The sequence below is a fragment of the Pinus tabuliformis genome, chromosome 2_2 (genome assembly GCF_031772625.1).
Source record: "Pinus tabuliformis cultivar Carrire ecotype Pingquan chromosome 2_2, CPIR1, whole genome shotgun sequence".
NCBI classification, from domain to species: domain Eukaryota; kingdom Viridiplantae; phylum Streptophyta; class Pinopsida; order Pinales; family Pinaceae; genus Pinus; species Pinus tabuliformis.
Window position 1 is genome coordinate 994,018,286 of NC_142300.1, and position 16,750 is coordinate 994,035,035.

The window sequence follows — 16,750 nt, forward strand, 5'->3', positions numbered from 1 at the left end:
ATACTCCTCCTCCTCGACATCAGAATAGTCTGATTCTCATATTGCTGCCGACTCTCCATATCGGGAGCATCACCAACGCCTATCCACCCTGGTTATGCCTCAACTGTTAGTACTGTCACAACACACTATGGTTGACATTCCATCTACCTCTTATGCCACGTATACGCAAGCCCGAAGGCTCCATTCACTGGCTACACAACCAAATTCCCCCATTGCTAAGTCTCCCTCACAAAAATATCTGATCTCATCACCTAACAACTCTGTAGACAACGATCTCGACTTCCTACTACAAAGGAAGACCCTTGATCTTAAATCTCTCACTATTCATAAGCCAAAGGTTTCCAGGTCCCCTGTAATAAGCCCCTCCTCTATCGGGAATATAACTGTGAGGCGTACAAATAATAGAGGTAGTAGACACTTCAAAGGTTGCCCATGCCAAACACATACAACCCTAACAAACTCGTCGTCCCTCATTGATATCCCCATTTCATCACCCATCTCTCCCAAGGAACTTAGAGCATGTATGGCCTCTAGTAGGCTAAAATGAATTCCATTCTCTCTCTGAATATTAGGGGTTTGGGGGCCCTTCCAAAATTCCTCACCTTAAGAGACATGTTTCTTTCATCTCATTCCAATATTATTCTCATCCAAGAATCAATGCATTCTGCATCACAAACTGTTGACTACTTTTGGAGGATATTTCCGACATGGTATATTGTGGCAACTGACACCACTGGTAGATTTGGCGGTTTAGCAGCTTTTTGGGACCCCAGATGGGCAAAACTAAAGGCATTTTCCTACTCAACAGGCATTTTTCTTGCTGGTAGCATCAGAGGTATCCCGAGAAGAATGCACATCCTTAATGTGTATGCTCCTTACAAAGAATGAGAATATTTTTGGGATTTAATGGAGGCATCTGGGATCCTTCATTCATCTTCTCTTATTTTGGATGTGGATCTTAACTATACCATAGGGATCGAGGAGTTGTGGGGGCAATCTAGGGTGTTGGATAAGATGACAAAAGCTTAGGGACATTATTTTTTCCCATAATTTAGTAGATATTTGTCCACCAAATAATGACCCCACCTAGGATAATGGAAGAAGTGGAAATAATTATATAGAAAAGAGACTTGACAGATTCCTTGTACGAGAAAATATGGTGGAAAAGATGGGGGATGTAAGATCCCACATTATTGAAAACTATGTATCAGATCACCGCCCAATCACACTTTTTTGGTGCAATACTGATATTAGAGTCGGCTTTCCTTTTAAGTTTAATAGAGTTTGGCTTGAAGATATAGATTTTGAATCACTTATCCGATCACACTGGCTGGAAAGAAGAGATACAGAGGAAGACCTTACGTACACAGAAAGGTTCATAAGCAGGCTTCGAAACCTTAAAACAGAGGTAAAAACATGGGAGCGGAAGAAGAAGGCAAGTCTAAGAATGGAATTGATAGAAATAGAGGAGGCCTTAAAGCCATTGCATAGCCAAATGGCCACCCACTCCCTATCTGCCGATGTAAGGGAGTGGATTCATGCTCTCAATTTGAAAAAGAAGATGATTCTTCAAGTAAGAGAGATGACGTGGTGATTAAAGAGCAGAGCCATCTAGATTCGTGAAGGGGATAAAAATACCTATTTTTTTCATCGTTTTGCCAATCATAGAAGGAAACAAAACACAATTTGGTAGATGACTGATGGTGAAGGGAACCGTTATAAGAAACAATCGGAAATTACAGCCTTGGCGGTATCATATTTCCAAGAAGCATATAAAAGAATGGAAGTGGAGGAAGCAGATTCACAGGTATGGGCAGTAAATGAATACCCTACAATGTTTAATGAGGAGGACGATCTAGAGTTGTATAAGGAGGTTAAGGAGGAGGAATTGATCCGGGCTATCAAATCGATGAAAGAAGACAAAAGCCCGGGTCCAGATGGATGGACTGTGAAATTCTTGTCCACTTCATAGACATCTTCTAGGAGGACCTTCTACAGATAACATAAGAGTCTAGAATGAAGGGAATCATACATTCCCATTTAAATTCTACCTATATCTCCCTTATTCCAAAGAAAACAGAGGCGGCCACCTTTGCTGATTATCGCCCAATTTCCCTCTGCAATCTTACATATAAGATTATCTCCAAGATAATAGCCAACAAAATCAAGGCGTCTTTATCAAAATTCATCTCACTAGAGCAATATGGCTTTCTTAATAATATCCATGATGCTGTGGCAGTTGCTCAGGAATGCATGCACAATATCAAGACAAAAATGATGAATGCAACAATAATGAAGGTGGACCGCAAAAAGGCATATGACTACTTAGATTGGGGTTATCTGAGACTAGTCCTTCATAAAGTTGGCATAAGAACAAATATGGTAGAATGGATTATGGGATGTGTTACAACAGTTCGATATGTTGTGATAATTAATGGATACCCATCAAGGTTCTTTGCTACGGGTAGGGGACTTAGACAGGGATGTGATTTGTCCCCCATTCTTTTCATACTAGTAATGGATGGTCTAAGTTTGATAATTAAAAAAGCTATTTACACAGGTCAGTTTGAAGCACTAAAAATTAGCAGTCATATTTCTATTTCCCACATTTTCTTTGTTGATGATATCTTGCTGATCGGTATGATAAACAGACTCAAGTGGCATGCACTGTCATTAATTTTTAAGAAGTTTGGAAGAGCTATGGGTCTTGTTCAAAATGAACACAAATCTATCATCCTATATGGATCCTGCAACCATGATGATATCAGCTATATCCAGAGGTGTTTTGGGGTAAATGCAGTGAATTTAGAAAATGGAATGAAATATCTGGGTTACTGCCTAAAGCTAGGAAATTACAAAAATGCTGACTAGATGTGGCTAGTGGATAGATTCCACTTGAGGATTAAGGGATGGGAGCACAGATGTTTATTAGTGGGAGGCAGTATCACTCTCACACAGTCAGTTCTTATGCAACTGGGGGTCTATTGGGCTCACCTATTCTGCGTCCCGCAGAGGATAATAAAATCACTAAATCGGGTAAAGGCAAACTATATTTGGTAAGTGAAAGAAGAAGCTGCAAATATTATTTGGTCAAGTTGGAGAGGATCACTAGACCAAAAAAGATGGGCGGATGGGGTGTTTTAAATCTTAAAATTTTTGGCTGGCCGCTAATTCTAAAATCACTGTGGCGTGGTATCAACAGTAATGGCATATGGGGAAAATTGATTCGGTTCAAGTACATGAAGAATAAGGATTTTACCTATTGGATGAGACAAGGTGCAATTGGAAAAAAAAAAAAAGTGGATCTAAGATATGGAACAACTTCAACATGGTTAAAAATATCCTATTTCAGATAATATCATGGATGTTTGGTTCTGGCAATAGAATTATTTTGGGTAAAGACAATATTATTGGTTTCGGTGTGATCCCACTTGGTACAACGGAATTAATAAAACACCTGAAAAGAAAGGGTATATTTTTTCTGAATCAGATGATCAGTGAATGGAGTGGTAATATACCAGTCTGGCTTGACTCCACCCAACTGAACCTTACAGGACAGTACGAACTGGATTGGTTCCAGCTTGTGAAATCGTTAAAAGATGCAGGTATATGTTATGGCAGCAAAGGGGATCGCATCACCTGGGCTGGAAAAAAGAAGAAATTCGGAGAGATTGAAGTGGCGGATTGCTATCTCAAATTATGTATGAAGGAGCTACAGGATGCAGAATGCTATTGGTTTTATAAGATTTGGCAAATTAGTATTCCCATAAAGATTATCATTTTCCTATGGTTAACATGGCAGAATAAGAATCTTACATGGGAAAATTTACAGAAGAAGAATCATCACAGACTTGGGATATGTTATCTGTGTAGGAAAGAAGGAGAGGGTAATTATCACTTATTCTTACACTGTCCAAGATCTATAAGCATCTGGAAGCAATTCACCACCAAGATGTAGATCCCACACATACATTTTAATACAGTTGATGAATGTTTAAAATGGTGGAGTACACAATGCACAAGTTGGGGATCGTTGGGACTGGCTATCTTCTGGGAGATCTGGAAAGTCCGAAACCAACTGATTTTTGGAACTAGTAGATGGAGAGAGGATTTAATCTGTGAGTACATAGAACAGTGGACCAAATCGGATCAGAGAGCTGGCACCAAGAAAAAAGAGAAGGGAGACAAGGGGATGGTACAGGTTACCAAATACCCGGTTGGGTTTTTTTATGAGGCATCACAAGGAGGGAGATGTGGATGTGGAATTTGACTAAAGGTGACAGAAGAACAAGAGTAATGGATCCACTGGAATACGGGAAAGAGAACAAGTATGAAAGCAGAAGTAATTGCCTTATGGGGATTACTATGGTTTACCAAATTTTTGGATATTCCACAAATACAAATATATGGTGATTCCAGGTGTATGGTTGATCACATTTTGGGGAAGAATAATATTTAACAAAATTCCCTACAAGGCTACCTAAAACACATACAAAGCCTATGGAGCACTCTTCAACAATCTTCCATACAGCACATCAACAGAGTGCACAACAAGAATGCGGATGGAATGTCAAAAAAAGGATTACTAGCCACAGAAGAAGGTATGGATATCCAGGTAAAAATGGGACCAACAATGACAGAATTAGGAAGCATTAACATGCCAAGATAGAGCACTAAAGTCCTTATAAAGGAGTAGAACATCAGCACACATAAGTACCTTGAAAATTTTTTGTATCATTTTTTGTAAATGTTTTGTATATGGTCTTGTATAAAAAAGAGAGGTGAAATATCACTTTATATTTTGCTGTATGAAGAACACGTTCTAGATCAGATGTGTATTTAAGCTTTCTCGTTTCTATTATGAGAATCTGAGAAATATTTAGGAAGGGGCAGATGTTGTTGTAGGAGTGTAATCTCTGTTGCCTATTAGTATATGAAGGGTAATCTCTGTTGCCTATTAGTATATGGTTCAGGCTGAAGAATATAGTGAATTTGTAAGTTCGTGTGTAGTTAAATACTGGATACAATATCAGAACTATGATGATGTTCTGTTCATCATTTATATATATTGTTTTAAACATAATACAAAACAGACCTTCTGTTCATCATATATATATACTGTTTTAAACATAATACAAAATAGATGGTTTTTTCCTTGCTGAACAAAAAAAATGTTTTAATTAATATTTAGGAAAAAAACACTTAAATCAAGTCAAGTCTAATTCATTAAAATTTGAGAAAACATTTTAGTTTTAAATCAATTTTTTTTATTAATATATGAAAATAATATTGTAACTTCCCCTTTATGTAAATTTTAAAATGCATGTTTACAATATTCAAATGAAAATCATTAAATTTTTGGGAACATACTTCCATTAATATATAATTCATAGGTTTTTGTTTTTTTTGCTTGAGAGAAATTTCTTTAATACGTAAGATTCTTAATGTTTAATGAGAGGAATTTCATTAATATATAATGTATTGGAATTTTGTATTATTTAACTGTAGTTTTAAATATTAAACTAATAATGTATATAAAATATGAAGTTTTTATATGGACTTAATATAATTTATGGCGGTTTTTCTTCTGAAAAAATATGGAGTTTTTAATTTTTTTTTAATAAATTTATAGTAATATAGTTAAAAAGAGAAATTCATTTAATTGATGAATATTTTAAGAGTCAAAAAGCATATAGATGTATTAATTTCAATCCATTAAAATTGGAAAATATCACTAATTCTAATTCTTTTATTAGTGAGAGGATTTTTTTTAATAAATAGGATTCTTTGTTTTTATCTTGAGAAATTTCATTAATATATAATACATCGGGTTTTTTGTATGGTTTAATGGTGGGTTTATATTTAAATTTTTTTATTTAAATAGATTTAAAACATTAAAAAGAAAAAATCATTTAACTAATTAGTATGTGGGTCATTATATAATCGTTAATAAGTGTGTTGTTTACTTGATCCTTGTTTAATCTTTAATTGGAAGTTATATGGTCAAATGGAAATGTTTTCAATAAATTTAGTGAAATTATCATTCAGCCTATTAATCTTTATTATCCATCCTTGAAGATCAATCCCCTACAATCTATTTTACCCAGACAATCATTCAATTACTACTTGAGAATCACCATATACTTGAGTCTTGCATATCACCAATCTTCAAAGATGTTGCCACCAAAAAAATATCCAACACCTAAAACTTTAGCTTTGGCCTTAAATCCATAACCACCGTTTAGCCAGACAGAGTATTGGACTTTGAATGAATCTGATTGTAGCTCCAGCCCTGCAGGCCCCCTTGCTGAGCCCCATCAAAAAATCCTGCTACCTTTCTTGTGGAAATAGGAAACAAAGATAAAGTTTAGGGAAATTTTCTAGATTTTACTCTGATTTTTTAAATATTCAAAAAAAACCTCAATAATATGATCGCACATAAAAAAACAAGAGAATAACTTCATCTTCAAAAAACATCTTATTGCCAAATTTCCAAATTCCCATGCAATACAAAAAGGAAAAGATTTCCACCATTAAATTTTCTCCACCAAAGTAAAGTAAACATGTCTGTAAGCTTCCCAATAGACCTAAAAATGATATTAAAAAATTCACCAATATATTTCCACATAATCTGAGCAAATTGAAATTGGAAAAACAAAGGTGTCATCGTTTCCTCATTCTGTGTACACAAAAGGCATATACTGAGACCACTAAAACTCCCTTTTTAATAGATTATCCACGTTTAAATCTTACCATCCAAAGCAACAAATTAGCATTGACGACTTGCCAATTATGTTATGTATAGGAATTATTTGATCCTTACCATTCAGTTACGAAGAAATTCGTTGACTAAACTTACGTGATATCTGGAAATGGAACATCACTGTTTAGAATGGCATTCTCATTAAATTGAGGAATTTGAATAGATATGGTCTTTTTGGATCTTTCTTATTTTACATAAATTCTTCAAAGAAACTAATTAATATATATTTGTAGATTGTAAAAGAAATTTATTAATATATATTTGGAAATTGGAAAATAAATTTATTAATATATATTGGAAAATTATTTCATTATATGTATAGTTTTTTTTGGATCTTCTTATTTTATTCAGGAAAAAATTAATTAATATATATTTCGAGAGTGGAAAAGAAATCTATTAATATATTTTGGGAAGTTAATCGATTTTTAAATTATATCAACTAAATTTTAATTATAATTTTTAAAGCAAAAGAAATTCCTTAATAGTAAGGTGTAGTGGATGAAATTGACTTACAGTGTAATTTTTAAAGCAAAAGAAATTCGTGAATAGGTAAGGTGTAGTGGATGAAATTCACTTACATTATAATTTAATCAGTAGTAAAAAAGAAATCCCGAAATACTTTTTAAGAAAATTTTCATTAATATATAAATTTTAGGGATTTGGATGGATTCGTTATAGTTTTCTGTCTCTGCGTTAGCCTATGAGACTAAATTAATGAGCAAGGGATATTTGTATAGTTATATGGGTACTGCTTCTGAGCATTGGAGAGCATGTACTTGAAGCTTCCTTGTTCTTTGGAGCTTAGGAGTTCATTGGAAATGCTACAAAACCATCGGGAGCTTTAACTCATATTTTGGAGCTTTTTGGGAGCTTCATTGCAACAGACTTTTGACATTTTGGGAGCTTCACCGCAATGAATAAATACGTGTATTTAATATTGCTAGCTTGGGTGCTGCTTAAACTGATGGCACTGTGTGAAGGGAAGGGTATGCCTGTGGGTTTAGATTTGGATATATGTCTGGAACTAAGACAAACACACTCTTTATGGAAAGCCCTTCTATCCAAAAGAAGATGTCTGGCCAATCCTGATCTTTGTCATTGGAAAGCTATTCATTCTCCTCATATAGGTGGATGGCCCGTGGATATAAAATAATTTAGAAATATTGTTGGCCAAGACAAACGCACTCTTTATGGAAAGCCCTTCTATCCAAAAGAACATGTCTGGCCAATCCTGATCTTTGTCATTGGAAAGCTATTCATTCTCCTCATATAGGTGGATGGCCCGTGGATATAAAATAATTTAAAAAGATTGTTGGCCACTGGCAAAGCCATCATTATCGCCCAAGCTAAATGGACAAAAGATGGAATACTAAAGAAAAAAAATAGTTGAAATTATGAAATATAAATATTATTAAAAAAACTATTTTTAATTTAATTTTCATATTTATTTGAGTATAAAATATATAGTAACTTGGAAATTTATAATTTTATTATACAAACTCTTTCTAAAATAACATTGGGTTTAAACTCTTGTTTTAATTTTTTTTAATTATTATTAATATATATTTTATTTTTTCTTATCCCTATTATAATTAGATATAATATATATATAATATTGGTGAAGTTACATAAGAGCGAAGAAAACCAATGACTTAATATTTAGCGTTGCATGAAATCATTTAATAATCTAGTAATAACAATCATTTTTCTGGTTTGGGAGTTTTGCATGTTTCTTTGCTCGGAAGAAATTTGATTGAAAAATTGTTGATGGATTTTGATTTTTTTTTGGCAATGTTTCAAAGTTCAATATTTTACATGTTTTTTTGCAAAATGAAATTTGATTGACAAGTTTTGGATGGAAATAAATAAATTATCTTATTTTTATTTTTAATATTTATTAAATTTTAATATATTGTATTATTACCTCTCCCAACTTGACATTTCCTGTAAATTTAGACAATAGTTCTAACCGAACAGAATACTCATTCCGACCTATCAAAAATACCCACATATGGAAAACTTGTGCAACATAATATATTTTATTTCTTAAAACTCAAAGACAAAAGGGAGAGTAAGAACTTTCCTCTTTCTGGCATTTTATCTATCCACTACGTTTTTACGTTCTCTTTTTCGGGAAGAAAAAACATTAATTTATATTAAAAATATATCAAGTGTGTTTTACTACGTTCTTATATTTTTACGAAGTAAAGAAAAGGTGGTCAATTAATTGTATTTGGAAAGAGATACTTACGGAGAGTTAGAACAAACGTGGTCGCTTCGACCAAAATTTGTTCATTATTAATTTTGAAGAGCAATTGTAATTTCAAGAATATCATTATTATTTCATAATTTATAGATGGGAAGCATATTGTAATTTGAACATCGAGGAATTCTTTCCATAGATTTTTCATCGATAAATTTTTTATTGATATTTAACAAGAACAGTGTAAACAATGTAAATTTTGAAACGGGAACTGATACTGTTACCCGTTTCGTAGAGGTAGCAAAAAAATGACTCGATTTTCAAAAGTGGTGATGCAGAATACACATGTTTTTTTTAGAACATGGTTTGTGGAACTTTAATTTTTTTTCATGTTCAAGGATGAAATCAAGTTTTAGAATGGTAGTGATTTTCATGCTGATTTTAAAAAGTGAGTATTCTGCATCACACCCTTTTTTTAAAAGACCTATTTTTTGACTTTAAATTTTCTAGTGTGTGAAATGTAAAAAATTATTTTCTAAATTTAATAGTTTTTGAAGTGGTCATTTTATTCATACAACATTTTTTAACAATGGACATAAACATAACTATTTTTAGCATAAATATAACAAAAAAACTAAACGTTTTGATAATTTTTTGCTAGAATTAACATGTCAAAATCACAATTTTTATACAAAAATATTAACTAAAAATGGTCAAATAATAGTTTTTTTTATGAATTTCATGTCAAAAAAATAATAATAACAACTTTTTTTTCAAAAAATAATAGTTAACTTAAAAATCAATGCGAAAATCACAGTTGTGCTCTCTCTTTCTTTCACATACCAGACTCTTGATGGAAATTTCACCTCTTTTGAACTTTTCCAATCTGAGATTAGCTTATTATCACTTAAAGCACTTGAAATATTTGTAGGCATGAGCTCAGATGGAGTTCGTTCACCAATGTTTTTTAAAGATACACCTTTAAGACTCTTTGGTCCAGAAAGATTCACAGAAATTTTCCTTGATGCCATTTTCCTAAAAAAAAACACATAAATTAGTAAATAAAAAAAGCATATTAACTTAAATTAACAACAAAAATATATCATAAATTTTTTATTTGTATAATCAGAATCGCCGAGCCACCTCTAACGGGCAGGCGGGTCGATGGGTGAGCGGGAGGTCAGCTGAGGGATAATGAGGCTAAGTGCACAATTAGGCAAGTGTGGGCAAGCCCCTACCCATGCGCCCCCCACAACCCCCTCACGACTACATTGAAGCCCCGGCCCCATTAACTTATTCCTCTCACGAGAGATCTCTTGTCTGGATTCACTACACATTAATAATTAAAGTAACACGCCTGATCCAATCTCTAAAAATGATGATGATGACAAATCCCTCGATATGATTACCAAGTTATTGTACTCCCTGCATCCATCAAATTTGTGTTTTCTCTTTGTTTCGCTCGCCAACTCTGTATTTCTTCGTGGTCCATCCTTTGCATGCCACGCTAGATGTTTGTTTTCAACTGAATTTTCTGTTTGAACGAAGCTTCCTAAGCTTCCCATCCTCCCTGGCCTCCCTCCCCTTCCCTCACCCCACCCCCTACTGTCCCCCCACACTCCCGTGCCCCATCCCCCCTCGGCCCCCCCACAAACCCCCTACACCCCCCAACCCCTCCCCGCGGCCGCCCCTCGCCACTGCGCCGCCCCCACACACCCCGCCCAATTGTACCCTTACTCGCCTCCACACACCCACACGCCTTCCCCCTCGTCCGCACCCCACAACCATTTCCGCCCCCCTTACACCCTCCCCCCCAACACCCTACCCTTGCCCCACTCCAATCCCCTACCCCTCAACCCCGCGCACCCGTTACCCTCCCTCCCCACCTTACCACCCTACCCACCATACCACCCTACCCCAACCCCCTACCCTCACCGCGCCCTCCTCCCCACCTTACCCCCTACGCCCTACACCCGCCACCCCCTACCCTCACCGCCCCAACCCCCTACACCCTCCACCCCCTACCCTCACCGCCTCCAACCCCCACCCACTACCTTCCCCCCACCACCCCCCGCCACCCCCTACCCTTACCCTACCCCCCACCCCCCCTGCCGCCCTTTCCCCCTCCCACCCCCTACCCTTACCCCCCCTCACTACCCCCCCCCCCCCCCCCCCCCCCCACTACCCCCCCTGCCCCCTACCCTTACCCCCCTGCCACCCCCTACCCTAACCCCCCCTGCCAGTGTCATTTTCAAAAAATAAACATTCTACTAAAAGAATTCCATGTTATCGACGAATTTCTAGAGTCTAAATTTTATTTGCATAAAGAAACTTCTCAAAACCACATACCAGATAGACAAACCTTTATTCGATTCCACTATCCTTTTCTTGGTTTGAGAATAGAATTCATTTTTTTGTTTATAAATAGAAACAAACAATTAAAAATCAATTTACAATAGAAATTATTAAGTCTTGAACTATATGCATTCTTTCAAAATCAAATCTCATGCCTTCTTTCAACAACTCCCCTATTGGCGAATTTCCATACTTTCTTTACTGCAAGTTTCATAAGCCATATTAAATCATAGATTTAATATAAAATATTGTTTTGTTCTATTAATTATAAACCCAAAGAAGTAAAACAACAAAGATAGTTACGAATTCCACAATTAGTTCTAGACATTACAACATATACTCACAACCCATATTTAACCCAATGTCAATCAATTATTGTATCTTAGCACCTATTTGAAGACATTCAAAGATGGTTGTTGTAAACAAATTTAAAATATATAAAAATCAAATCTTTAGTTGTTATAAGGAAATATCAAGAATTACTCACTAACTTTGATATCTTTCTTTTTCTTCCTTATTTATTTGTTGAATGAATTCCATTTTGGATTATTTTCTACAAGAAAATACTTGAAAATTAATATTTAATGCTAAATTATTTGCTTATATGTACCTAATAAAAAAATTCAATGATTACATACATTTGAAACCACATTTGTTGTTGAGATGGATCCACATAGAATACTTCAGATTATAATGAAAATATGAAGAGATGACAATATGTGCACATTGTTCACAACCAATCAAAGTGTTTCTAAAATTAATTATTACTTGGCACATTAGTTGAGATTTTGTATGGTAATTTGGAGGGAGTTATATTTATATAAAAAGAAACATATGCACCTATTGAAGCACAAATACTTTATTAAGCATCTCAATGTTATTTTTTCATCTTCAATTTTAATTTATTGGAAGTATTTAAAAATTATATCATATTATATTGAAAAATTGGGTCATTGTGATAAGGTGAGAATGGTGAATGCCTCCTAACTAAAACTTTATGGTATTCTTTGATACACATGGAGTAAGTTATTAGTATATCTCATTTCTGGACTATTGAATATAATCTATTAGGTAGTACATAATTTGGTCCTTTACTTAAACTAGGTTACACTAATAAGTTACTTATTCTCAATTTTAAAAAGTAAATATAACTAGCATTTGCACCAAATGTTGCAAAGGAAACGCCGTAAGGCATAAATTGAGGAACAATTCCGACATGGGAATGGGAAAATGTACATAAGATGCAGATATGTAGCATAAATGAGATTCTAAAGATGTATAAATTGAAGCTTATTTAGGGTGCTTAAGTCTATATTTTTTTTTAATTATTGAATTAATATTGCATATAAATCTCATAAAATTCAACCAACTTATAATTGAGGGCTCTGAGCTCTAAGTTTGTCTTTGGGTCATTAACATGGTAATGCACTGTCTCAACCACTAAACCACATAACAACAAACAAAAGACTACAAAATGTTACGATCATTACTATAGTAAACCCAATGACTCTACACACAATAATTTACTCTTTACTTGAAGAGAATATTGCTTAACCATATCCACAAAAAGATTGCAAGGTGGAAAGCATTATGCAGAACAGAATCTCTGTTATTATAACTTGTAAGTTGTAGCATTGTTCCAACCAATAAAACTATCTTCACATTTTGGAAGATCAAATGGAAATAAGTTTTGAAGAATTCAATAAAAAACGTCCAAGATCATTGGATCACATGATTAATGGTACCCTGTCCTATGAATCTAATATTTTTATGCACTTACAATTAAGGGAGAAAACAAGGTCCAAACAATGTATACCACAGGGACCAATAAATAGTATATTTGCTAATCCTTGCTAGGATCAGAAAAAACAACATTACTTCTCCTTAAATCCTTCACAATCAAATTATACAATTGTTGTACAACACAAGGCCCATGCTGTTGTCAATAGTTCTGATTGAGAATGCGACCAGATTCCTTCAATCTCATACAGTGATTAATGCACCAATTATACAATTGTTGTACAACACAAGACTCATGTTGTTGTCAATCAAGCAATAGTTCTGATCGAGAATGCGCCAGATTCCTTCAATCTCATATAGTGATTAATGCACCAAACACAGATGTACTAGTTGCAACGACTTTTATATCATTTTGCTGATGTTGTCATGTCAAAATCAATGTGATACAATTAAGTCACCTTTAAGAAGAACCTCATTGCAATTTCTATACAAGGATGTCTGTCTTATCATTACTCATTCTAATTTCACCTCTTTTATTGTCAGACTTCACGAATTAGCCTCCAAATGCTTGCTTCATCCACAGACCAATGAATTACCTTTTATAAATATTTTGTTTGAGCATTGGAACTCAATAACATTTACAAAATTATAAAAAGTCTATCTCCAATCAATTTCTTTTCTTTTCTTTTTCTTTTTCTGATTTCCACTTATTATTGTTATATAAATATCTAAACTCATTTTATAATACTTTAAAAATAGAAATTTTCAGATATTATAATCCCTAAATCCTTTCTTCCCATTCTTAATGACTTTTGCAATTGGAAATAGGGCTTTGCAATTAGGTTCCCTCTGCATTAAACTCTGCAACTGACCCACCACGGTTAGTGTTGGAGTCCTTGGAGGGGTTTTATTCTCTTGAACAAAAGTCAAGTGACAAGAAAGAGTTTGGGCTCCCGGCTCTACGTCGGACCTGTACATTATTACTGGAATCTCTTGTACCTGTTTTGGCAGATCCTATTTTGGGTGTTGAACATCCAGTTCTGCCCTTAAATATAAAGGAGCAAGCCAAAAGTATTGCACATGAATGGAAGTCGAAGATAAACCTTGAAGGAGATGTTGCCAATGGCAATTCGTTGGAGGTCCAGGCCTTCTTGCAACTTCTAGCTACTTTTGGAATTGCGTCAGAGTTTGATAAAGATGACTTATGCAAGCTTGTTCTTGCATTTGCACGGTGCAGGTAGACACCTGAACTCTGTCGTTCCCTTGGACTTGAATCAAAAATGCCAGGTTGGTTGGCTGGTGTTTTGTAATGTTAGCCTCAGTGGCTAGGCTGGCAAAATTTCCATCCATTTTGGTAGATAGGTTTTTTGTTGTTTTTCTGGCATTCATGGCTAGCTTGGTTTTTTTGAGGGACTGGTGGATTTTATCAGTATACTTGGTTGTGGCTGATTGAGTTGAAGATAAATTTTGGTAATCCTGGCTGTAGTAAACCTTCCCAACATTTTTTGTTTAGTCCAGTGAACGGGTTTCTAAGTTGACGGGGTTGGTAGTCTTTTCTTTAGATCTCAACATTTCATATGCAAGGCAGATACTGAGTGGCCTCTACTAGGTAGACATCTTTTTATGAGGTAGAAAGTTGTATGTAAGTTATTTTGTTGATATTAATAAAGGCACCTGAAGATGATCAGCTATGGTAAAGTGTCATAAGGCTTTTCATGAGTGGGGAACTGTTTACTTACGAAAATGGTCTCAAGCTGGCATAGCTGTTATCTTTATTGACAAATCCGTTGAAGTTGTCTGTATTGTTTTTTCTTTCACAGTAAACTGTCTTCTGGTATTTCAAATGTTTGTGACATATTCAGATTAACTGAAAATTTTGTGACAATTTCATGCAGATGTTGTAGAAACCCTGGTCAATAGTGGAAAACAAATTGAGGCAGTCAACTTTGCTCATGCATTTGGGCTGACAGAGAAGTTTGCACCTGTTCCTTTGTTGAAAACAAATTGAGGCAGTCAACTTTGCTCATGCATTTGGGCTGACAGAGAAGTTTGCACCTGTTCCTTTGTTGAAGGAATATCTGAAAGATGCTAAGAAAGCTTCCCAGGCAAGTTTAAAAAGCGGGAATAACTCTATTGTTGCACAAGTACGATTGTATTACTGTTATACAAAATGTCTTGTTATGTGATGATCATTTTGGCTTAGTATTGTTGGTTATATCGGAAGTTCCTTTTTTGACCGATATTTTTATTTGCTGCTACAGAATGAAGTAAATACAAAAGAGCTTTATGCTTACAGAGTTGTTATAAAGTGCATTGAGGAGCACAAACTTGAATCGCAGTTCTCACCAGATCCTCTTCAAAAGCGTGTAGCTCAGCTAGAGAAAGCTAAGGCTGACAGAAAAAGGTCTGCAGGTGCTGTTAAGTCTCAACCTAAGCGTCCTCGTGCTAATGGAGGAAACGCTGGTGTATATATGCCTCCGTTAAGTGCAGATGAAAGAACTCCGACTCTTTATGCTTCTTCCAATGGTGCAGACAGAAGCTTTTATAGGTCTTTGGATAGAGTACAATATTCTGGTGCAGCTCCAGGTGTTACATCCTACAACCTACAGGGCCAAAATGCATATGACAGATCAAACCAAGGATTATATGGAGCAGGCTATGGTGTTGGAAATAGGACTCCAGTCTCGCTCTCAAGGCCATATATGTATCCATCAGATAACATGGGGCCTTCGTTGTTGGGTTCCGATTCTTACAATTCCTCTACTAATTACAGCAACCATCACTTTGGCAGTAGACTGCCTGCCCCTCCTCCAACTTATCAGTCTTCTTTTATACATTAGGTAGGTACGGTGCTTATCTTACCGTGGTCAAGCAAGTTCTGATCTTATCAAGCCCCATAAAACCTTTTCTATTGGATGTGGCTGGTAGTAAGCACTTAGCTTTGAAGAGGTTTTTTGACTTTGTTTCTGTAAATCTAAAAGATTGGCAAAGTTCATTTGGCAGCTTTTCACAATTGTCAGTGGTGTTTTCTTCTATTAAGGAATCTTCTATTAAGGAATTTTATTTTTGTATGGTATTGAGTGCTTCATCACTTTCCCAGGTTACTATATATTGTAGTGTTTACAGTTCAAAGATGATTCTATGCATAATTTTGGTATTTTTTTATTTGTTTGACAAATCAGAGAGGATCAATTTGTCTCTTTGTGGAAGATTAAAATTTGGTGAATAATATATCATTTGTGATCTTGTTCGGAGCTCATAACACAAGACTTTCAATTGCATTGTATGCCAAGGGCTGGTCTTGTGCTGAATATGATTTAATTGTCCACTTGCGCGTTACCTCATTGGTACATGTTTACTCTACGCCTATGAAGTGAATAAGCCACTTTATTTGGGGAAACCAAAGCTTTCAATTCAAATCTTGCAATCCAGATTTCAGCTAGGATAGTGATTCTTAGGAAAGCTATATACTCTCTTGATATTGGAGCGAAAGCAAATATGCTGGCTCTTAGGCATATGTTTTCGGGTATACAATGGTTAATTTCAGCCACCGTGAGGATGTATGCAGACCATTTGAATTTATGCTTCAACAAAATGGTCACATCCATTTACATAAATGAGTATGTATGCACACTGTTTGAACTTACACGTCAACCAAATAAATGCGAAAATCGATTTATGGAAACAAA

General features: G+C 35.2%; 1 pseudogene; it reads left to right on the top strand.

Annotated features, from left to right (window-relative positions):
• The first annotated feature begins 2,016 nt into the window (after positions 1 to 2,016).
• On the top strand, positions 2,017 to 16,130 carry LOC149196672 (FRIGIDA-like protein 4b; annotated as a pseudogene).
• Positions 16,131 to 16,750: the final 620 nt, after the last annotated feature.